Source organism: Lithobates pipiens, unplaced genomic scaffold (assembly GCF_037356315.1).
Source record: "Lithobates pipiens isolate NorthernLeopardFrog02 unplaced genomic scaffold, aLitPip1_a1.2 Scaffold_1, whole genome shotgun sequence".
Classification (NCBI taxonomy): domain Eukaryota; kingdom Metazoa; phylum Chordata; class Amphibia; order Anura; family Ranidae; genus Lithobates; species Lithobates pipiens.
In genome coordinates this window covers 216,569,670-216,595,245 of record NW_027507685.1, presented here as the reverse complement: position 1 = coordinate 216,595,245, position 25,576 = coordinate 216,569,670, and the positions used below count along the sequence as shown (strand labels likewise).

At 43.3% G+C, this 25,576-nt stretch overlaps 1 long non-coding RNA gene across 1 annotated transcript in view; it reads right to left on the bottom strand.

The window, feature by feature from the left end:
* Nucleotides 1-715: 715 nt before the first annotated feature.
* The window catches only part of LOC143983188 (uncharacterized), a 36,923-nt gene continuing 12,062 nt past the window's right edge, over nucleotides 716-25,576 (bottom strand). Inside the window, exon 2 of the long non-coding RNA XR_013274581.1 lies at nucleotides 716-1,060. This is a non-coding gene — a long non-coding RNA (uncharacterized LOC143983188). The remainder of the gene's footprint in view (nucleotides 1,061-25,576) is intronic.

Here is a 25,576-nt window from a genome sequence, read left to right as displayed (position 1 = left end):
TGTTCTGAAATATATAATGTGGCTGGGGGGATGGACGATACACCATTGGGGGACCAGGATGTACCTCTTCAAATAACTGTAAAAAATATCTTTCCTTCGCCTTTTTGTTAGAAATTTCACTTTTTTTCTGAATTCATATCCAATCTGTATGAGACCTTTGATACTGACATTTCTAAATCCGAGGTTACCACTTCATATTTCATTAATGTGAGCCTTCTAATCTCCATTAAATATATTATATACCTTAGCTTCTTGTCCCAAATCGGTTGTATGGTGAGGCTTGAAATAAAAATCTCCAAGCAATGTAGACAAAATGTATATATGCCTTGGACAATAACTCGATCTCTCTATTATGAAGCTTTTGGTGTAAATGATGTGAACCAACTCACGTAGACCATTTTCTGCCATCTCAATGTAAGCTCACATCTGTGTAGTTAAGACGTCCCGGTTTTTATCTCGTTGGTTAGGAGACTCCGCATGGCTTGATGATGGAGTCCATGAGACTCTGCTGACTGGTCCTCTATACCATAAAACAGCAGACTGAGGGCATATTGCAGCAAAATGTTTTGCCCCAGAGTAAAGGCAGGTAACTTCAGCTGAATGGCAGTAGGCTGCATTTTCCATCCTACGTGTGCTTGTACGTGTTACCTATAGTATTAAAACTATGCTGTATACAAAAAGTGCATTATGGGCCTTATTTTGCAGCACCATTCCATAAACTCATCGGGTTTTTTTAATCCAGTATTATAGAGGAACATGGTAGATACCAAACTTCTTCATAAAAAGGATTTGACAATGAAATTGTCCCCTCATTGCTACCAGTTGTATAGTTGGGGGGGGGGGGGGTAAATAAGTGCTTTTGGTTCTATATGGTAGTATATATGTACACAAAGATGACAACTAGCAAGTTTAAGATGGTTCCAATAATGCCCAGCATGGCTAAAATTCGTTCCTCGCGGTCTTCCTTGGATTCTGATGACCTTCCAGGATTCATTCCTTCTCGTCGGCCCCCTGGAATCATTTTCACATTGGTCTGTTCCTCGTATGAGCTGACCTATCCCTGGAGAGGAAGGGAAGAATAATTAGACCATTTACATAACTTGTGTGTATATATATATAGGTAACACTGCCACATTAATATCTGTGTGTGCGTGCAGAATGTCAAAAACATAACAATGTATTCTACATCATTTATCATTTGTCTTTTAACCCACCATAGCTTCCTTAGTGTGTTTAGGCATATCAAGCAGATATGACCTTTCAACTTTTCCCTTTCCCCTTCTGTCCCCCGAGAGCTGTACTGAAATCCCCAACTGTCAAACAGTTCAGATTTCATGCCTGAAGGCTGCTAAAGATCTTTGCTCGGCTTAAAGAACTGCCACAAATTGATGCATCACATGCACGGATTCATTTTATTAGATACAGTATATCTTTCATTATATATTCCATATATCGTACCCTTCTATAATGACATAGACTTATGTATGTGCAAATTTATTTTTGTTCACTTATCATGTAGGGCTTAAAGAGGAGGTAAACCCTGATGAGTTTACTTCCTCTTTCCCTGCAAAGGTAAAGCATAATGGACTACTATGCATCGCATAGTAGTCCATTATGTGTCACTTACCTGACACAGGAGCCAGCGAAGTCACCGCTGTCCCCTGTAGTCCGGCACATCCATCTTCTCGTGGGTCTCGCTGCATTCGGCGAAGCCGCGATGACATCACACCTGCGCATGCGCACGGGAGCCACCACGCGCGGCATATCGCCGTTGACGGTGGCACGCTCAGTGCGCATGCGTCATAGACAGCAGTGCCTGTCTTTCGGCAAATATCTCCTAAACCGTGAAGGTTTAGGAGATATTTCTTGGACCTACAGGTAAGCCTTAATCTAGGCTTACCTGTAGGTCAAAGTGTGTTGTAAGGGTTTACAACCACTTTAAAAGAAAGGCCCAGAGCCAAAGGGAATGCATAGAGCACAGGGCCTGCATGACTGGACGGAAGGGGAACCAGGGAGCACAGGGTTAATGTTTTAAAGTTTTTGTAGGAAGGTTGTACTTACATGATTGGGTGAGCAGACAGGTGATGGGGAGGAGCGTAGAAGTTTTGACTGCAGAGAGGGGTGGATCTGTAACTGGTGGAGTCTGGAAGCTATCGTATGAACGTCCCTCCCTCCCTGGTATTTTGCCATCATTTTTTTGGTGCAGAGATTGGGACCCCTTGAAGGGGTTAAAAATCTGTTGTGATAGTGGGGACCCATTAGTTGGTATGGTTCCTCTGATGGGTGTGGTCCAATAACAGGGACGAGGCAGTGTCTTTCGGCTGGGGGCATATTTATGTGTTTAGAAAATGCTGCCACAGACAAAAATTTCTTGGTGATTTATAATGTAATGTTAAATTTGTTATTTACGGCTATTTATTGTTATGTTTTGTTAATAAAGCCTTTTGGCCATTTAACCCCACTTCAGGCTTAGTGTGTATTGTTTGATTGATAAGTGGGGGATGGAGTTTTGGAGGGTAGGTAAGTATATTGGGGTGGTTACATCTGAACTACCCTAGTTATGGAATGTCTAGTCATTGGATGTTTTTTGCAAGCAGAGCTATGACCCCTCAGGACAAAAAGTAATTACTTTTCACCTGCAGCACGGTCCCCTAGAGGACTGCTTAGTATTACCTGCTCATCTCTGACACTCTGGGTTCAGACATCCTTGTATCACTGTAGACAACTCTGCGTATTTAGATTCTATGATTATTTTACTTGAACCAATAAAGGGGAACGTTATCAAATAGAGGAGGTAATAGATCTCTTGAGTTCTAGGTGACAGCGCCAACTCAGCAAAAGAATTCTTCCAAAAGGCACAAGACAAATATTAACAATGACAATACTATGTACACACTTTCTTAAGAAATAATGTTTCCCCCTAGATTCAGCTAACTGATTATACTGACACTCTGTGAGATCAAGAGATGGGACCTAGCCAGCCTATAATGCTATCCTAAGAAGGGAGAGCAGATCTAGAAATGATAATATGGGGGCCTTTCTATCAGTAATGGCAATAAAGTCCACGTTGCAGATCTGATGTTCTTCATCAGTGCGTAGGAGCTTGTTAAGTGTAATCCGATTAGGTGTAGTGGGAAACAGTAGATTTCTTGTAGTGAGGAAGACTAAAAATGTCTAAGTAGTGTTCAGATAAATTCAGTAAAGTATTTCTGGAGTAGAGATGTCTGTGCAAAGTATCTCAATGTAACTGTGACAAAGAATGGATAAAGGTTGAGCGATTTGCCCTCTCACCAACAACCAGACCTCCCCGATGTCTCCCAGACAGGAACTCGTGTAGCAACACTCATGCAGCGGATCCGCTGTCTCGATCTCCCGACGTGAAGCTTGACACACACTGAATGGCAGGCGTCTGGAGTGGTGCTGGAAGGATGTCTGATAGCAAACGGCAGAGCTAGGCCTAGCATGTTATGGGTTGGAAGGTGGTACGTGATAGGCCGCGACCTCTCTCTCCTTGTTGCACAGAGAGCTCCACCTTGTGTCAGGCCTGGGCGAAAGAGAGCTCTGCGCAGGCTTTTGCTTCTTTTATAGCTACTCCCAGCAATCTCCTGATGGCAGCAAAGATCCCTGGGATATGTAGTCCTGGCACATAATCATGCAAAGCAATTATCGGACAGGAGGACTATTCATCCCACAATCCCTTTGGCAAACACATATGATGTCGCCTGATACACTGATTACTAGAGGGACAGACGATGCTTTGAGATACTGGAAGGTACAGTGCTTTATGATTGTAGTCCAGATTGTTACACACCATAAAAACTAAATAATAGGATTTTGGACTTACCTGTAAAATACTTTTCTTGGTGTACAGTACAAATAGGCACACGGGATCTTTAGCTATAACTATGGGACATATACAGCTACCTTCAAAAAAGGTGCGTTCTATGACCCCGCCCACACCCATCTATCCTCCTTTTTTTAGCAAACAGGGGGATCATAATGAACAGACAGAAGGGACCTATATCCTGAACTGTACTCCAAAAAAGCGATTTTTACAGGTAAGTGGAAATCCTATTTTCATAATCAAACAGTGCAGGACACTGGATCCTTAGACATAATCATGGGACGTCTCAAAGCAATCTAACTGATCGGTGGGCAACACAGAAAAAACCCCAACAGGTCCACATAACCACAGGGTTAGGAAATAGATAGATAGATAGATGTGAATGATGACTTAGCAAGCAAGGGTGGAGCTAGAGGCAGGGAGCCCCCTGTGGAAACCTTGGCACAAACTCTTGCACACTCCTTCCCTCTGCGCCAACTCCCCCTGTGTCTTCCTACTCTTTTTCTTTTATATTTCTTTTATATTCTCCCTCCCCTTGGCAATTTCTCATGGGCTCTGTAGTTTAAATTCAGCTTTACTGTGAGGGAAGTTCTGCTTTTAGCCCACTACTCTCTGATAAATCTCTGAACACCTGTATTAAAGTGTTTAACCCCAAAAAATTAAATAATGGATCCTGCTCCTTTAAACCATGTTATACAGCACAGTGCTTGTGCCGTGTCATTTGGCCCCCTGTAACACCTGAAATACCTGCCTGGCTATACCCTCCCCTTTGTAAACTGACCACGGTTCATCATGGCTGCTGAGCTTTGACACCATGGTCAGTTTACATGCCTCAGTCACCTGCTCTCTCCTCTGTCCTCCTATGTGGTCCTCTGTACTCCTCCCCCCTCCCCTCCCTGCCTGTCTGCCCCTGTGTCAGTGCCCACCCCTTCCGTTTCTCATGCTTTCATAACTGTTTAAAATGTATATAATCCTGCTGGTTCCCTAATGCCAGCTGCTTCTGTCTCTGTTTTATTAAAAAAATGCCTCCTTTACCGGGTTTCAGAGTGGCTCCCCGCAATCACGTGATCAGCCGGCTCTCTCTCTCCTCTCCTCCTCATGTCCCAGCTGACATCAGCGAGGGAATCTCTGCCCCTGCATTTGTCAGCCGGGCAGAGGAGAGAGATGGTCAGTGACGTGATTGCAAGGAAGCGGTCTGAAATTCGGTAAAGGATTAAGGCCATTTTTTGCGATACGGCACTGTGTCGATTTAACTGACAATTGCGCAGTCATGCGATGCTGTACACAAACAAAATTGATGTCCTTTTTTTCCCCACAAAGAGAGCTTTCTTTTTGTGGTATTTGATCTCCTCTGCGTTTTTTTTTTTTTGCGCTATAAACAAAAGACCATCAATTTTGAAAAAAAAAACTATATTTTTTTGCTATAATAAATATCTCAAAAAATAAATAGGACAATAGGTATTCTTCTACATATTTTAGGTTAAAAAAAAAATCACAATAAGCGTACAATGCCCTGTTTTTTTACCTATTTTGTTACATTACAGCCTTTAGTTCAATGTTTTTTTAATCTTAATTATATGTGATGGATCAGGACACAATAGTCTAAGTTGGTGAAGTAAAATTAGAAAAATACATACATAAAACTATTTTTCAGAAATAAAAAACTGATAATTGGCATGTGCGTATGTATTCACCCATTTTGTTATGAAGCCCATAAAAAATCTCTGGTGCAACCAATTACCTTCAGAAGTCACATAATTAGTGAAATGATGTCCACCTGTGTGCAATCTAAGGGTCAGATGATCTGTCATTACATATACACATCTTTTTGAAAGGCCCCAGAGGCTGCAATGCCTAAACAAGAGGCACTACTAACCAAACACTGCCATGAAGACCAAGGAACTGTCCAAACAAAGTAAGGGGCAATTTTGTTGAGAAGTACAAGTCAGGGATAGGTTATAAAAAAATCCAAATCTTTGATGATCCCTAGGAGCACCATCAAATCTATCATAACCAAATGGAAAGAACATGGCACAACAGCAAACCTGCCAAGAGACGGCCGCACACCAAAATTCATGGACCGGGCAAGGAGGGCATTAATCAGAGAGGCATCACAGAGACCTAAGGTAACCCTGGAGTTCCACAGCAGAGACTGGAGTATCTGTATATAGGACGACAATAAGCTGTATGCTCCATGCAGTTGGGCTTTATGGCAGAGTAGCCAGAAGAAAGACATTACTTTCAGCAAAAAGAAAAATGGCAGGTTTTGAGTTTGCGAAAAGACATGTAGGAGATTCCCAAAATGTATGGAGGAAGGTCTGATGAGACTAAAATTGAACTTTTTGGCCATCAAAGAAAACTCTATTTCTGGTGCAAACCCAACACATCACATCACCCAAAGAACACCATCCCCACAGTGAAACATGGTGGTGGCAGCCTCATGCTCGGGGGATGTTTTTCAGCAGTCGGGACTGGGAAACTGGTGAGAGTTGAAGGAAAGATGGATGGTGCTAAATACAGGGATTTTCTTGAGCAAAATCTGTACCACTCTGTGTGTGATTTGAGGCTAGGGCAGTGGTTCACCTTCCAGCAGGACAATGACTCCAAACAAACTGCTAAAACAAAATTTGAGAGGTTTAAGGGGAAACATGTAAATGTGTTAGAATGGCCTAGTCAAAGCTCAGACCTCAATCCAATAGAAAATCTTTAGTCAGACTTTGCTGTTCACAAGCGCAAACCATCCAACTCGAAGGAGCTGGAGCAGTTTTGCAAGTAGGAATAGGCAAAAATCCCAGTGGTAAGATGTGGCAAGCTCATAGAGACTTATCCAAACAACTTGGAGCTGTGATAGCCACAAAAGGTGGCTCTACAAAGTATTGACTTTAGGGGGGTGAATAGTTATGCACATTGACTTCTTCTGTTATTTTGCCCTGTTTGTTGTTTGCTTCACATTAAAAAAAAAAATTCCACAGTTTTGGGCATGTTCTGTAAATTAAATTATGCAAATCCTCAAACAATCCATGTTAATTCCAGGTTGTGAGGCAACAAAACACAAAAAATACCAGGGGGGGGGGGTGTGAATACTTTTGCAAGGCACTGTATATTGATTGGTTTGCGCAAAAGTTATAGCATCTACAAAATAGGGGATATATTTATGGCATTTTTTATTATTCTTTTTTTTTACTAGTAATGGCGTAATGAGTGATTTTTTTGTGGGACTGCGACATTGCGGCGGACAGATCGGACACTTTTGATACTTTTTTGGGACCGGTGACATTATTACAGTGATCAGAGCCACTGATCACTGTATAAATGGCACTGACAGGGAAGGGGTTAATACTAGGGGAATGATCAAGGGGTTAAGAGTCCCCTAGGGAGGTGTTTCACAGACAGGAGCAGCTGGCATTAGGGAACCAGCAGGATTATGAGGAGTAGTGATATAATTGGATTAACAACCACTTTAAGGCTATGGCAGGAAAAAGTAGTGAATGCTACCATCTTGTGGATAAAGTTCTGCATTCTCAGTAACAATGCATAATGTTACACTGGACAAGGCCGCTAACTCAGATGTGCATTTCAGATAGCAATGAGAAAATCCACCTTGCATGGAAGATCAGATAAGGGAATAATCCTAACAGATTCAAAGAGCAGCCACTGAAGGGCTGAGAGAAGAAGGTTGGGGTCCCATATTGTCAATGGGGATCATACAAGGGAATATGTTTGATGCCTTGCACAAAGGCCTTAACCAAGGAACAAGAGGCAAATCGTCTTGGATATTTAACAGCCAGGGCTGAGTTTTATCCCGGGACAGTACTCAAGCCCAAAATACTGTCTATACCAGACTGAAGAAAAGACAGAATGCCTCCCACAAATACTCACTAAGTTGAAACTTCCTAGAATTGCACCACGTAAAATAGGCCTTCCATGTGATAGACTTTGTGAGAAGTCGACTTCCTAGCATTCAGGAGCATAGGAATAAATAAATCTGAAAGGCCCCGTTCCGCAGAACCTGAACTTCAACAGCCATACCATTCACTACAGCATCCACTGTGTAAACTTAAGGGTACCTAAATCTGGCGACAAACATGTCCAGCTTATTCTTGAACCTAGACACCAGAAGATTGAGGTCCAGTGTCTCCCACTTGTGATAAAGTACTTGGAACTCCTTGGGGTAGAGAGACCATTCCCCTGGAATTAAAAGGCAGATGACTGAGGAAGTCTGCCTATTTTTCACACCTGGGATGTAAATGAAATGTGTGAAACACGCAGTTCTTCCCGGGACAGCATCAGATCTGCTTCTCCTTGAGTGGCACAACTTCTGGTTTCTCTCTAGTGGTTAGTGTAAGCAACTTCAGTGGTATTGTCTAAATGGCTTTTGGTTGAGTGACCTTGCAGCTGCGAGTTTCAACATTGGAAGGACAACTGAATTTCTCTCAATTTCAAGGCATTATTGGCAAGCTTCCTCAGACCACCAAATGACCTGCACAAGATGGCATTCAGGGCTTTCTTGCCCAACAGTCTAGCACAGGGGTAGGGAACCTATGGCTCGCGAGCCAGATGTGGCTCTTTTGATGGCTGCATCTGTCTCTCACCTCTCAATCCACAGATTGCGTGGTGTGACGATCCGTGGATTGAGCCCATAGGAAAGGCTGCAGCTACGGCCTAGCTCCGGAGCTACAGCCATCTTGGTACACCTGGCGGTGGCCTAGGTGAGTGGCACGCTGACGTCATCATCACCCGCCTCAACTGCTCGTGGATCTGCCTGTGTAGTGGTAAGCAAGCAGACAATCTTAGGGGAGATGTGGATATTACAGTGGGGGAGATGACGTGGATATTACTGTTATAATTGAAATTAGTCGATTAATTGATAAAAATAAAAATAAATAGCTTTAAACATATTGTATGGCTCTTGCGGGATTACATTTTAAAATATGTGGCATTCATGATTCTCTCAGCCAAAAAGGTTCCCTACCCCTGGTCTAGCATATATTGTGAAAACTGTCTAAGTCTTTGCAGGAAAGGGTTTCCCTGACTCCAGTGACAGATTGGAAATCTTCCAGTCCAGGGAGAGTCGAATAGGGTGGTCCAGAGTCGGTCACAAACTAGAATATTGAGTTGTAACAGTCTGAAGTAAAAGTGGATATACGGCATCATCTTGAATGAGACGGAAGCTTCATGCATGATCAAATTGGGGGATGGCTTTGGAAGTGGAGGGTGTGAGTACAAGAACAAAAGTGTCAGGAGTTTGTCCTGAGCCAGGAGGATCCTGAATAGGGACATGTCCAATATTAGGACCAGGTACTCCAGTAGAGTAGTCAGTTTCAGAGATGACTTCTGGACAATGTGGAACAATCTGAAGCTCTACACCCAGTCTGCAGTGCTCCCTGAGACAGTGTTTGAGCAGATTTGCTTCTTTTAACAGAAGATTGTCTAGGTAGCCCACAATGTGGATATTCTGAGCGTGAAGAAAAGCAAGGATTGGGCTAGACCTTGGTAAAGATTTAGATTGCTTTGAACAGGCCAAAGGGAAAGGCAACAAATTGGTTGTAGAGCATGCCCACTGCAAACCACAAATAGCATTGGTGAGGCAAAAAATAGGGATGTGTAGATCCCCAACAGGAGGGAGGCAGTGACCGAACTGTCAGTCTTTATGCAAAACTGCTTGACTCATAGAAACAGTTTGAGGGTCTTGAGAGCCAGAATGGGATGAACACCTCCATTTTTTCCTTGGGAACAGTGAACAGGCTGAAGTAAAACCCCTGAAAAAAAATCCCAACTGAAACTGGTGCAATAACTCTCTGTGTGAGGAGCTACTGAACAGCAGATTGTAGATCTGCCTATCTTTGCAGAGAGGAAGGCAAATTGGAAAGCATGCGGGGAGAAGGCTTATAGTTAAAGGAACCCTTCTTAGACATGGAGGTAGGAGACCTACTTGCAGGAGCATGCATGTATTGTTACCCCAGTGATCTCCTTGATGTATTGTACTTGTCCAAAGAGGAATGGAAGAGGCATTCTGCTTCAAAGGGCATCCTCTTGAGGAACTTCTTACATAGATGTTCAGCTAACCAGCATTTATCCTCTTTATATGATCCTCTTTATATGAATGGAAAGGATGCTCATCCTGGATACTTGCCAAAGTATATCCACCAGGCCCTCTGTGAAGTATTGTAAGGCCACAGGCAGAGTTTCTAGGGGGTGGTGGACAACGGGATCCATTAAAATGCACAAAGGGTCATTTATGCCCACATTTAGGCCCAGACAGCCAGGCATAGCTAGATTGCCATGGATCCTACAGCAGGATATATAATGGGACCAATGAGAGCAAACAATGCTTAAAGAGGGTTTCTAACCTCTTGCCCACCAGGTCCTTAAAAGCAGGAACATCCTCAACAGGGACGGTTAAGGTAAGAAGTTTTGTTCAGGTTAGAGATGGCTGCTTCCAGAGCATTTGGGACGTGTAAAAATATTTTCAGTTTGGGGCCAGTCACTATAAAACACTGGCTCTAAGAGTAAGTTGACAGGAAAGGTCTGAGGAAGTCTGGAAAATTCCAGGGAGCCAAGTCAGAGACCTTAGAGTAGTCTAACCCAGGCTGCTCTAAAGCAAGGTAGGAATGTACCTTATCAAGGACTAAAATTATATCTATTAGTTTAGGGGACATGTCAGTAGAGAATGCCTCCTCTAAGTCTGATTCTGCATGCACTGATGACTCCTCTTCCTCGCTCTCCTCCTCACAACAAGAAAAGTCAAAAACTGACACTGGAGGGGAGGCTGAAGGGGTCCATTTTGTTGAAAGAACAACAGCAGAGCTGCTTTGATAAACTGACTTATATATATATATATATATATATATATATATATATATATATATATATATATATATATGCATTATACCTATCTATGCCAGCAGGTAGTGCTGTAGTATTATAGTGTACAGTTCTATGATATGAGAGGAAATACCCTCTGTATCTAAGTATGCACTTGTTTGTGTTATCTTCCTGTCTGTCTCCACAATGATAAAAGACATGTAATATATTTCTCCATAAAAGTAAAGCCGTTTGCTGTATTCAAGAAGCTTCCAAAGCATAATTATTCAATAACCTGCTAATAGGTTAGGGGTCCCAGACACCCAGGCATTGGAGAGGATACTACAGGCACACCCAAGGCACCCAGCACCACCCAGGCACTGGAAAAAAGAATTCTACAAGACAGTGAGTACAGTGAATACTGTATGCAAGCAACTGAAAGATGGCAAATGATTAAAATGTAAAGAATGCCAATTACCAGCTGTGGAAGTTTAAACTGGAAATGTTTCTGAACAAGGATGACTTGTGGCATGTGCTGAATACAGACAGGCCCACAAATGGAAGACTAGATAGTCAGACAAAAGCTACCATAAGCTTATTAGTGGAAGATGGCCAGCTTATCCACATGAGAACAGAGAAAATGGTGAAAGGTATGTGGACTTCATTACAGAAACTGCATGAGCATTCAAGTCTAAACAGTAAGCTATTTTTGCTAAGATGAGACAAGATGAGACCAGAAGAAGGCCAGCATTTTTGTGTGAGATTATAGATAACCATATTGTTGCCCTGCTCCTCTGCAGCCTTCCAGAGACATATACTGCTCTCATTAGCGCTTTAGAAACCAGACCCAAGCAGGAGCCAACACTGGAATATGTCAAAGGCAAATAAATCTATGAATATGCACCATGATCACAAAGCTCTTAAGATGTACAAAGGCACAAAGCACAGCAAAGAAATCAGAGCCAAGATACATCATTGAGTGTGCCACTTTAAAGTAACCCTTTAAAGGTGCCCTTTAAAGTAACACAAAATGGCAAGCCACGTGGCTGGTGCATAGACTCAGGTGCGACAAGCCACATGACTAGCGCTGAGACCTTCTTCAAAAACATTGATTATAGTGCGAAAGACAAAGTTTTCCTAGCAAACGGGAAAAGCATCACATCTGAAGGTAAAGGTCTGGGCTTCCTGAACTGCATTACACCACAAGGAGGCAAGCACAGCATCCTTATAAAGAAAGTGCTGTATGTTCCAGAACTAGAAGGCAGCCTTCTATCAAGTCTTGCAAACAATGGTCTCACAGTTAAGTTCCAGGGTGATGAATGCATAATTCACAGTAATAAGCAATTCCTCGCAAAAGGAAAACTGGATGATCACCTATACAGGCTCATCACCACAGACCAGCAAGCCAATATAATCTCTAATGACCTACACAGCAAATGTAATCACTTATGACATATGAAGGTAGGGCACAGAAGTCCAGAAGCTATACAGGACATTAGAAAAGAGAGACTTATCAGAAGATTTGACAATAATGCCTTGCAAAGTGCTCATCAAATGCAAATGCTGTATTGAAGCAAAAGCCACACGTGCTCCCCTTCCAGAGTCATCTCAAAGAAAAACAACCCACCCCCTCCCATCCTTGGAAGGTGGGGGCACTCCTGGGTGTAGCTACTTATTGTTGACCATATCTATTTGAGAGACTGTCAGATATTTATAGCAAAGGGCATTTTTTCAGATTATTTTGCACATTTGCTATGATGTTTTAATCTCATGGACTCATGTTCGCATATTGTATTGATATTTCTGACCCTTATCCTCAGTAGCAGAATTGCAACAACCGCTGTATTGATATATTTGATCTTCTTCCTCAATTGCTATTACAATTGTATCTGTTGTTTTACATCACATCTTTATGGTTATATATAGGTTTCTATTATCACTATTTTGACAATATATTGTACCTATACTATCCACATATTAATATTGGACCACTTATATTATTAATACTTTTTAGTTCTAGTCCATGCGACATGTTTGCAACTTATTATCGCATCCAAACTTTTTATACACTCAATGTGTTTAGTATTTTTTATATGTTTTTCCTATATCAGAAATGCATTTGTGTATTTTTGGATCGCATTAACTCTAAACGCTTGTTTGGATAGTTTTTTATGACTAAAATACATTATTAGCGCTACACATTTAATGCCCCATACACACGGTCGGACATTCCGTCCACAAAATCCATCTGATTTTTTTTCCAACGGATTTTGCCCAAAATTTGTGTTGCATACACATGTTCACACAAAGCTGTCGGAAAATCCGATCCTTCGGAACGAGGTGACGTACAAAACGTACGAGGGGACTACATAGAGGCCAGTAGCCAATAGCTTTTGTCTCCAAATTTTTTCTGAGCATGCGTGGCACTTTGTGCGTCAGAATTCTCTACACAAGATCGGAAAAAGTCAGATCGGATTTTGTTGTCGGAAAATTTTAGATCCAGCTCTCAAACTTTTTCCGTCAGAAATTCCGACTGAAAAAGAGCCCACACATGATCGGATTTTCCGACAACATAATCCGATCAGACTTTTTCCGTCTGAATTTCCGACCGTGTGTATGGAGCATAACTCACTTATTTGTCCACAATTAGTCTTATTGTTGTGTTGGCTGCTCACAGTTGTTGTTGGTGCAGTATTTTATTTTATTTTTACCCTTGAGAACATTAGCTACTATCTGGTAATCCAAATAGACAGAGAAGAAGATAGAAGTTATCTTCTCAAGCAATCTTAGAAAATCTCAGAAATCTTGGAACAATTCCACATGCATGATGGAAAGGAAGTGAAAACTCCTATGGAACCAGGATATCTAAAGTGCAATGAAGCAGACAACTTGCTACCCAACAATGACATGTATTGCAGAGCAATCGGTAAGCTGCTATATGTTGCCACTGTGACAAGACTAGACATAGCCGCAGCAGTGGGCATACAATGCAGGAAAGTCTCAGCTCCCTGTCAGCGTGACTGGAACGCAGTGAAGAGAGTAATGCAGTACCTCAAAGAAACAATTAAGTGGAAGTTACGGTTACCAGCAACATCAGATCCAAAACTGGTTGGATATGTGGATGCTCATTGGGTTGGGGACTGCACAGACCGCAAATCCACAAGTGGACTCATCTTCCAGTATGGGCAAGGAACCATAAGTTAGTCTAGTTGAAAGCAACTGTTGCTCGATCTTCAACTGAAGCAGAGTACATTGCAGCAGCACAGGTGTGTCAAGAAGCAATATGGATTCGTCAACTTTTTGTGGACATTAGGATAGAGATGTCAAAGCCAATTCCCATTTTTGAAGGCAGTCAGGGTTGTATAAAGCTTACACAATCAGAAAGGGTTTATCCTAGGATCAAACACATCGACATCAAGTATCACCTACTGAGGGACAATTAAGAGCAAGGTGTTATTGACATTCAATACTGTCCATCAGAGGAGATGACTGCTGATGCTCTCACCAAACCTTTATTGAAGGAACATCATAGTTATTTCCAGAAAAAGCTGAATATAATTTGACAAAGCACATGCTGTTGAGAAGGGGTGTTGAAAGAACAACAGCAGAGCTGCTTTGATAAACTGACTATATATATATATATATATATATATATATACATATGCATTATACCCATCTATGCCAGCAGGTGGTGCTGTAGTATTATAGTGTATAGTCCATGTATTCTATGATATGAGAGGAAGTACCCTCTGTATCCAAGTATGCACCCGTTTGTGTTCTCTTCCTGTGTGTCTCCATGATGATAGAAGGCATGTAATATATTTCTCCATAAAATAAAGCTGTTTGCTGTATCCAAGAATCTTCCAAAGCATAATTATTCAATAACCTGCTAATACATTTGTGATTCCTTTTGTCAACAGTATCTAAGAGGACAAAAATCCTACCTATAAAGTCAGACACGGTAGCAGAGAATTCCTCTCTAGACAAAAAGGAGGAATGGTGTGATGAGCGGATAACCCCCAGAGGAGGGAGAAGACTCAGAACGGGGGAGACCAGGATTCTGTGGGGAGAGTCTAACACCCACAACATAGCCTTCAGCTGCATCTGAGCCAGCAAGGCCCTCAGATACCCAATCTCAGCTCTTACAATCTGCCATGTGGGGAGGTAGGTGTCCACAAGAAAGGTACTCATAACCTCCATGTTTCTGTTGGGATAGGGCACTGCAGCCTGCTGGAAAACCCAGGTAGTGTATGGTATGCACATGCACAGTATGTCAGGAAGGCTGGGATAAGACATGTGCAGACTGAAATATTTCTTTTCGGGATTTCGTTTTCATCCGAAAAATAAATTTATTTAGTTACTCCCGAAATTAGTTTTTATTTATTTTGTTTTTCGTAAAAAAATTGCATTCGTCCGAAAATCCAAATGAATTACGGTCGAATCTGTCATTGAAGGCTTATGGTGTCTGTCGGAATGTTTAAAGAAGATTCGAAGGAGCAGCGAAACTCACTTATGATGCTGCAATCATACATTCCCGGTCGAATATTTCGACTACAAGCTATAGTAGGATTCTAATGTTGTATGTCTTCTATGGTTATTTTTAAGGCTATTTGCATTGCACACAAGTCATTAGCATTAGCATTAAAAAAAAAATGCGTGGGGGTCCCCCGAAATTCCATACCCGGCCCTTCGGGTCTGGTATGGATATTAAGGGGAACCCCGTGGCAAAAAAAAAATGGCGTGGGGGCCACCCCCAAAATCCATACCAGGCCCTTCAGGTCTGGAATGGATTTTAAGGGGAACACCGTGCCAAAAAAAATGGTGTGAGGGTCCCCCTCAAAATCCATATCAGACCCTTATCCGAGCACGCAACCTGGCAGGCCACAGGAAAAGAGGGGGGGGGCGATAGAGCGTCCCCCCCCCTTCTGAACCGTACCAGGCCACATGCCCTCAACATTGGGAGGGTGCTTTGAGGTAGCCCCTCAAAGCACCTTGTCCCCATGTTGATGAGGACAAGGGCCTCATCCCCACAACCACCAGGGTTGTGGGGGTCTGCGGGCAGGGAGCTTATCGGAATCTGGAAGCCCCCTTTAACAAGGGGACCCCCAGATCCCGGCCTCCCCCCTGTGTGAAATGGTAAGGGGGTACAAAAGTACCCCTACCATTTCACAAAAAAAGTGACAAAAAAAGTGTTAAAAATTACAGGAGACGGTCTTTGACAATTCCTTTATTAAAGTCTTCTTTCATCTTCTTTCTTCTGGTCTTCTTACTTCTTCTTTTCTTCATCCTTCGGTTTCTTCCTCCATCTTCTTCTTCCTCCGATCTTCTTCTTCCTCCAATACGCTTTTTCTTGGTCCGGTGTTCTCGTCCGGCATCTTCCTCCACGGCGTCTTTTCTTGGTTCACGGGCTGCTCCGCGCAATGGGAGGCTCCCGCTGTGTGACGCTTCTCTTCTTCTGACAGTTCTTTTATAATGGAGGGAGGGGCCACCGGGTGACTCCTCCCCCTCTGATGCACGGTTCCATGGGGACCCCCACGCCATTTTTTTTTGGCGCGGGGTTCCCCTTAAAATCCATGCCAGACCTGAAGGGCCTGGTATGGATTTTGAGGGGGACCCCCACGTCATTTTTTTTTTTTTTGGCGTGGGGTTCCCCTTAAAATCCATGCCAGACCTGAAGGGCCTGGTATGGATTTTGAGGGGGACCCCCAGGGTTTGTAATTTTTTGGTGCGGGGTTCCCCTTAATATCCATACCAGACCCAAAGGGCCTGGTATGCTCTTGAAGGGGAACCCGTGTAGTTTTTTTTTTAACATTAAAACATTTTAGATTAATGTCGTGTTGTAAGTCACGCTGTGATTCACACTCAAGTCGTGTCCAAGTTGCTTTGCCTCCCAAAGTCGTGCTGGAAGTCGTGTTGCCTCTGTGTGAATGAATGGACTGTTATGATACAAGTTCAATAAACACAGATTGTTATTGTTAGTCACGTTGAATCTCCTATCTGTATCGAACTGTGTCAAAACAAAAACGAAAATAAAGCATTTATTTATGTCGGATCTTTCATTTTTCGAACTCTGTGCTTTCGTTATCGTTGAAATTCGGACAAAAAATGCATTCGGACGAAAACGGATGCACGTCTAGCTGGGACTCTGCAGCTAACTCAACGTAATGCCCGTCATGCTAAGGTGAGCTCCCACACAGGATCAAGTGCCTGAAGCAACATTACAGGTAGTCAAAACAGAAGAGGAATTGGTAGGTGTATGTTAAAGACCTGGTCTGTCCAATCCAATATGGAACGACAGAAAAAAAGGTAGTCACTCCTCCTTCTTCCAGGCAGGGTCCAGGATACGGTCCCTCAAGGCTCAGCTGAGGAGTCAACCGATTTGGAAAGCTGCAGGAGAAGCTGCAGTGGCTGGGGAGCAGCTAAATTGTGATAGAAGAATCTTACAGAAACATTTCTGAAAAAATTCCAGCAAAAAAAAAGAGGGAGTAAGTTCCCCTTAGGACAGGGAGAATGCCCATCACCTAAGGACACTAGCAAAAAAATTAGGTTAGTTGGAAGTGGGAGGGGTTATAAAAGGAATGTCCCTGCAGATTATTTTTGCCATTGTCCAACCACCTTAAGGAAGCTACCTCTGGTTATGTCGAAGGGTCCTGTGTCATTGCAAAAAAACAATGACAAATACCTCATTAGATTTATGTGACCACACAGGCGCTGGGCCTTGTTCTTTACTCTCTGGCTGCATACTTGTGATGCTTATAAATTACAGGAGGAAATGAGCAGATGCCCATCACCCATGTAGTACTACCTCAGTGTAAATATAGTGTAGAGAGGGTGAAAAACTGATAAATTCAGAAGTAGTCATACACTGTTGGAATTTTGAACAGTTCCTGATGAACTAAACAAAATGCACTTAGCCCTGATGGTCTATCTATCTATTCTAATCTCAGCCTTTTTACCTTGGAATAACTCTTGAAAAAGTTTTCAGGTCTCAGGGAACCACCAATAAAAATGTAATCTAGCTCATGGTACGTATATGCAAGAGATCAATCTGCTCATGCTCCCTTCTCCAGGGACCCCTAGCCACCTCTAGAGGAACCTAAGGGTTCCATGGATCCCCGGTTGAAAGGCTGATCTATCTATCATTTCACTTCAACACTTTCTTTTCTCTCTCTCTCTCTCTCTCTCTCTCTATTGCTATCTATATTCATAAGTATTTCTGTATATATCTGTCTATCCTATAGTTCAGTGCTGTGAAAAAGTATTTGCCCCTGATTTGTTATTTATTTTTTGTCACACTTAAATCAAACAAATCATTTTTTTTTAATATTACACAAATATAACACAAGTAAATCCAAAATGCAGTTTTTAAATTATGATTTAATTTATTTAAAAAAAGCTGTCCAAAAATGCCTGGCCCTGTGTGAAAAAGTAATTGCCCCTCTCCTTGCTAAATCATGAATCAACTGTGATTAGCCACATTTTTTGGAAAGCTGAGTTAAATTTCACTTGCCACTCCCAAGCCTTATTACTTCCAGACCTGTTGAATCAATAAATCACTTAAATAGGAGCTGTCTAACAAAGTGAAGCACACTAAAAGATCTCACACATAATGTCGCAATTGAAAGAAATTCAAGAAAAGATGAGAAAAATGTTTAACATGTATCAGTCTGGAAAGGGTTACAAAGCCATTTCTAAGGCTTTGGGACTCAAGCAAACAATGGTAAGAGCCATTATCCACAAATGGAGAAAACTTGGAACAGTAGTAAACCTTCCTAGGAGTGGCCAGCCTACCAAAATGACTCCAAAATTACAACGACATCTCATCCAGGAGGTCATAAAAGAGCCCAGAACAACATCTAAAGAACTGTGGGACTCACTCGCCTCAGTTAAAGAGTAACTCCACTTTTGTTGAGAATAAAACATTCCCCTCTGGGTGATCTATGTACATTTCAAGGAGTTTAACAAACTTTGTTTCAGATTCCTACCTTTTGTTATTCTGAAGAAATCACTGTGTTTCTCTGTGTCCATGTGGGAAAGTTAATCTACTGGGAGTGGTGTTCGTGATTCAACAATAAGAAAGAGACTGGGCAAAAATGGCATCCATAGAAGAGTTCCAAGGTGAAAGCCACTGCTGACCAAAAAGAACACTTGGCAAAAAAAAAAATCTTGACTATCCCCAAGACAACTGGTGTAAATCTAACACAGCATTTCATAAAAAGATCATACCAACAGTCACACATGGCGGTGGTAGTGTGATGGTCTGGGGCTGCTTTGCAGCTTCAGGACCTGGACAAATTGCCATAATTGATGGAACCTTGAATTCTGCGTTCTACCAGAAAATCTTGATTTGAATGTCCGGCCATTAGTTTGTGACCTCAAGCTCAAACGCACTTGGGTTATGTAGCAGGACAATGATCTGAAACCCACCAGCAAGTCTACCCCTGAATGGCTCAAAAAACAAAATGAAGGTTTTGGAGTGGCCTAGTCAATGTCCAGACTCAAATCCGATTGAGATGCTGTGGCATGACCTTAAAGTGATTGTAAAGTTGTTTTTTTTTCTATAAAAAGTTTGCCACAAGCCACCTGGGAGACACACCAAACATGTGGAAGAAGGTGCTCTGGTCAGTTGAAACCAAAATCGAACTTTTTGCCCACAATGCAAAACAATATGTTTGGCGTAAAAGCAACACAGCTCATCACCCTCAACACACCATCCCCACTGTCAAACATGGTGGTGGCAGCATCATGGTTTGGGCCTGCTTTTCTTCAGCAGGGACAGGGAAGATGGTTAAAATTGAGGGGAAGATGGATGCAGCCAAATACAGGACCATTCTGGATGAAAACCTGTTGGAGTCTGTAAAAGACCTGAAACTGGGACGGAGATTTATCTTCCAACAAGACAATGATTCCAAACATACAGCAAAATCTACAAAGGAATGGTTCACAAATAAACGTATCCAGGTGTTAGAATGGCCAAGTCAAAGTCCAGACCTGAATCCAATCGAGAATCTGTGGAAAGAGCTGAAAACTGCTGTTCACAAACGCTCTCCATCCAACCTCACTGAGCTTGAGCTGTTTTGCAAGGAAGAATGGGCAAGAATTTCAGTCTCTCGATGTGCAAAACTGATAGAGACATACCCCAAGCGACTTGCAGCTGTAATCGCAGCAAAAGGTGGCTCTACAAAGTATTAACGCAAGGGGGCCGAATAATTGTGTCCCACTTGTTGGTGATTCTTCACAAAAAATAAAAATTTTATATCTTTATGTTTGAAGCCTGAAATGTGGCAAAAGGTTGAAAAGTTCAAGGGGGCCGAATACTTTCGCAAGGCACTGTATCTCCTAAACCTACACGGTTTAGGAGATATTTGCTGAAAGACAGGCACCATAGACAGCGGCGCGCAGGCGCACTGAGCGCGGCACCCGTCAACGGCGATATGCCGCACGTGGCGGCTCCCGTGCGCATGCGTGGGAGTGACGTCATTGCGGCTTCGCCGAATGACAGCGGCGGAGCGGCGGGACCCACCGAGAAGATGGATGTGCCGGACTACAGGGGACAGCGGTGACTTCGCTGGCTCCTGTGTCAGGTAAGTGACACATAATGGGCTACTATGCGATGCATAGTAGTCCATTATGCTTTACCTTTGCAGGGAATGAAAGAGGAAGTAAACCCATCAGGGTTTACTTCCTCTTTAAGCCCTCTTTTAGAATAACTGAATACATGTATGTAGCACTGACCCCCCAAAGGAGCTGCTGATATTATTTGGGTCTTTGCCGTCACCCCTACCCACAGTTCATCTTGCTAGAAATTTTGAGTCTATACCGGGCCTTGCGCCCACCGATGTATGCACCAGTCACTTAATTCTTTTTCGAATGATTTTATTAAACAACTTGAGCAGTAGAAGGGTGGAGGGTTAAGGGAGAATTCAGATACCTTGTGCAGATCATTGAGGAACTTGAGATCCTAAAAACAAGTACAACTTCAGTCAATGGATCTTGCGCACCCGGCTAGGCCTCTCTCCCTGGCCTAGCAGCCGGAATGATGCACGGATGAAAGTCTCTACCACAGACTTGATGAGAACAATAATTGTTAAACAATAGTCTGCCAGGATTCAGTATTAGTTGAACAATCCTCTGCCACAGGATTCAGTATTGGTTGAACAATCCTCTGCCACAGGATTCAGTATTAGTTGAACAAAGCAACACAGTACCAAAGTTTCTTTAGCCATCCGACAGTACTGTGAGGTAAATTGGTTTGGATGTGTCCTCCAATTGAGTCACCAGGCTCCTCTTGAGATACCAGCCTTTCGCTCGGTCCTCTCCAAGATGAGTCCTCCCCTGGATCTTTCAATTGTTCGGCTTCTTCCCACAGGACAGACAGCGCAGGACCACCTCTTAACCAGTAGGTCCCAGTCAGCTTCTGGGCCTACTTGCAATAACGTAACCTTGGGCCAACAAGGTCCCGAGGCAGAAGAGAAGTTGTCACATACCTTAGGCCAGGTGGGCCATGAGGTGAGAGAGACAAAAAAATTGCGTCTGCCCCTTAAGTATCCTTTCCCAGAATGCACAGCGGTGAACCACTCCCACTGGGCTATTTCTGGGGAAAGAAGGACACTTAAAGCGGGGTTCCACCGCCGTTTTTTTTTTTTTCCCGCAATAATGTTTTAAATTAAGTTTACTAAATATTTCACATACCTCTATGTGCTGTCCGATTCTCTTCCAAGTCTTTTTCATTCCTCCAAACTGCCTAGGAAAACGTCTCCAGGCGTTTTCCATTTTGCCTGTAGGCATGTGAAGCCCACAGGCATTGTCTTCCGGCTTCCGGGGCACAGTCCTCTAAACTCCCATCATGCACCGCCCCTATGAGCTGCGATCTCGCGCATGCGCAGATCAATCCGCTCGAGCGAACACAACAACTCAGCCTGGGCGCCGCACAGACTCCTGGGAAAAAAAAAAACGATCCCAGGAGCCCCTGCGGCAGACAGGAAGAAGTGACCTGCCGCTAAAGCCCCGCCCATTTCCGCATCGGCTCCGCCCCTTTCCGCAATCTCCAGAGGCAGAACATTTAAAACAAGAAGAAAACAGAAGAGGACAGCAGAAAGGTAAGGGGGTTACCTAGCGATTAGGGAAGGGGGGATCACATAGACCTAGTACTGTTATTTAGGGTGGACCTCCGCTTTAATACACCTTAGCCTGTTGCCCTTCCAACACTGGCCTATGGTGACAACGACACCTACAGACGACAGCGTGGAACTACACACAACGCAGCCAATGCTGGAACAGAAGCTAATTTAGCCATAATATTAAATCTGAACTATTTACAGAACAGACAACCCACTAAATTTACATGCAAGAGCCTGATCAACAGGAGCAGGGCGCTACATGTATTACCATGCTTTGATAATTGTTTCAAATGTTTATGAAGGGCTCAGTTTGAACTGACTTGACAAAAAAATGCACCAAAAATACAGCAAGCAGAATTCTTTTTATCAATACACACAATGTAGCACATTAATGTGAAGTGGAAAAAATGTATTGTTTTATATTCTTGTGTCTTTCCTTCAGTGGAAAATGCAGCAAAATGCATGACAGTGAATGTCACCGAATGAGCCCTAAGAGAGAATCTGCATATAGACTACAATGATGGAGCTGGTGAAATCTCTAATTATAATTGCGTCTCATTTCTTTTTGTTTTCCTGGTCCCAGGAAAGCTGATGAGGAGCAAACGATCAGCTCTCCGACTCTCAGCATTCTGACAGATGAGGTGTTTGTGTCACCATGTCCATGTGTCAGCATGATTACGCAGTATACACAACACAGCACAGGGAATTCTGGGTTTTGTGAAATTCAGCATCATAAGCATCTTGTTACATATAACAGTTCAGCTAATATCTAGTAGTGCTTTGGCTGTCAAAGCTTTAAAAGTCATCGGAGTGAATATACACTACATAGCCAAGGTTTGTAGACACCTGATCATCTAAATGAGCTTGTTGGATATCTTATTTGAAAACCACGGGCATTAAAATCGAGGTACCCCCTATTCCTCCCTCTTTTCCTTTGTGGCTATAACAGCCTCCACTCTTCTGGGAAGGCTTTCCAAAGGATTGTGGAGCATCTGTTGACATTGTGTCAGTTCAGCCAAAAGACCAATTGGCAGTCCAATTATCCCAAAGGTGATTGGTAGGGTTGAGGTCAGGACTCTGCGTAAGCCATTCCACCTCAAACTCTTCTAACTACGTCTCTATGGACCTGATTTTTATGCACAAGGGCACAGTCCAGATGAACCAGAAAAAGACCTTCACCAAACTGGTACCACAAGGTTGGAAGCACACCGTTTTTTAAATGTCTTTGTATGATGTGTTATCCATCACTAGAAACACCTGAACTCCCTAATTTTTTTAAGTGGTTATAAAGGTTTGTGTTTTTTACTTTTTAAATACCAAACATGTCATACTTACCTGCTCTGTGCAAGGGTTTTGCACAGAGCAGCCTCCAGGGCGCTCCTGTCTACTCCACTTCATCGGGTGACCCCACGGAGAGCTGCTTTCACTGGGGGCACCCGTGTCCAGGCTCGCTCACGAGTCATGCTGCTGCCTCAATTGACACAGACAGCAGGACTCGGACTCGCACCTGGCTCCCGTGTCACTGGATTTGATTGACAGCAGAGGGAGCCAATGGTTCCTGCTGCTATTCATCTATCCAATTAGGACCGAAGACAGCAGCTGGAGTTACGGGTCTCATGCGCATCGCTGGAACGATCGGGTTCAGGTAAGAAAAAAAGGGGGGTGGGGCTCTGGGGGGCAGCTGCAGCACAGAAATTTTTTCACCTTAGTGCATAGAATGTATTAAGGTGAAAAACCATGAGACTTTACAACCCCTTTAAGATATGTACACATACTTTTGGCTATATAGTCTAAATAAGCCCTCTTTAGGGGGTGTCACATCATTCGGCTACCCATCACATTTTTCTACCCGCTGGAGTGCGCATGCCCAACGCCGCCATATGCGTTCCAACACAGGGCCCCTTGCGGGCTCGCTTCATTCGACATGCTTCGGGCACAGCCTTGCTTCGCTTAGCATAATTATAATCTATCTCTATGTCCACTTGGATGGTGGGGCTTGAACCTGGACTCGGGTGGAACGCATATGGCATGCGCAGTCCAGCGGGTAGCCAAATGTGATGGGTCGCCATATGTGACAAAACAGGGGCATACGTGGAACAGGTTTGTGCACATCTGCAGGAAGGAATGCTAGAGATACAGTATTTCAGCAAACCCCTGAGGTCTAGAGTTGTTATCCTATGAAATGTAGCGAGAGTTGCAGTTGTACGTGTCTGCTGTTTAGTCAAATCCATAGAAAATCCCATTAGAAATCACAGGTGATCATCTGCATTAAAATTAGATTTACAGTATGTATATTATCAATTTATCCAATATTCTAAGTGATTACTTAAAAAAAAAAATCCTATTAAAAAAAAAAATCAACATTTTTTTAATCCTATATTTCCATTTTGATATAGCTCGAATCCAAAAGGTCAAAATGAATTGCTAAAATGCCCTTACTTAACCCTTTAATGTTCTGCTCCACCGTTCGGTGGAGCACATTTTGAATCACGCTAACTTATTGAAAAATGTGGACTTTGAAGGGTTAAGCCAGTCATAGACAGTTCGAATGCTGCTGAACCAGCCGAGATTGGAAACATGTATGGGCAAGGCTGAATGTACCCAATTTGATTGATTAATTTTGGTAAATCAGCCAGTCAAATTTTACAAGAGAATAATGCTAGGGGCTATTACAGATGCTAGCAGTAGGGTATGCTCCATGGCTCCCACCACCCCTCTGCTAGGAGGGATTTCCCCATTAACACTGACTGACCCATGGTTGCAGGGAAGAAAACCAGTCCGTCTATGGCCAGCTTTAGATGTTTCATAGATTTGACTGGAATATTGGAAATGTAGCAAAACTGAATAGATGGATCAAAAAACAGATGGACATCTTAAAAGGCCTAGAGACCCCTAAAATATTATGTTATGCTGTCATTTTAAATAACTATAGTGCTTCTTATGCCGCGTACACACGATCAGACTGTCCGCCAGACTTTATAGCGGAGGTCCGCTGGACTTTCCGTGCGCCCCCACCCCACAGCACCTTGTCCTCATGTTGATGAGGACAAGGGCCTCTTCCCAACAACCCTGGTCGTTGGTTGTTGGGGTCTGCGGGCGGGGGGCTTATCCGAATCCGGGATATACCGGTCCCCTCACCCTATGTGAATGAGTATGGGGTACAATGTACCGCTACCCATTCACCTGGTAAAAAAATGTAAAAAAAAAAAAACACCACACAAGGGTTTAAAATAATTTATTGCACAGCTCTAGGGGTCTTCTTCCGTCTTGGGTGGTCTTCTCGCCGGACTCCTCCGCTATCTTCTGCTAGCTCTTTTACTAGCAGAGGAGCCCGGCTTTCTTCTACGTCTCCGCCCGGGGGTCTTCTTCTGACATCGGGGGTCTTGTCCCCCTCTTCGGGGGTCTTTCCCCCCTCTTCGGTTCTTCTTGCCGGGCCTCCGCTTTCTTCCTTTAGCTCTTTTACTAGCGGTGGCCCGATCTTCTGTAGCCGCCGCCTCTTCTTCCAACTTCGGGGGTCTTGTCCCCCTCTTCGGTTCTTCTTGCCGGGCCTCCGCTCCTTCTTCCAGCTCTTTTACTAGCGGTGGCCCAGTCTTCTGTCACCACCACCGTCGCCGCCGCCTTCTCTTCTTCTCTTGTTCTTCCTTGAGATGTTGACTCAACGCTCTCTCTGGCCGCAATGACAGGGACGTGTTGTGCGGCGACTTATATAGGGACAATAGGCGGGGTCACTGGGAGATGTCCCCTCCCATTATGATGTCACAGTCCCAGCATCCTCTGGGACTGTGACATCATAAGGGGCGGGGACATC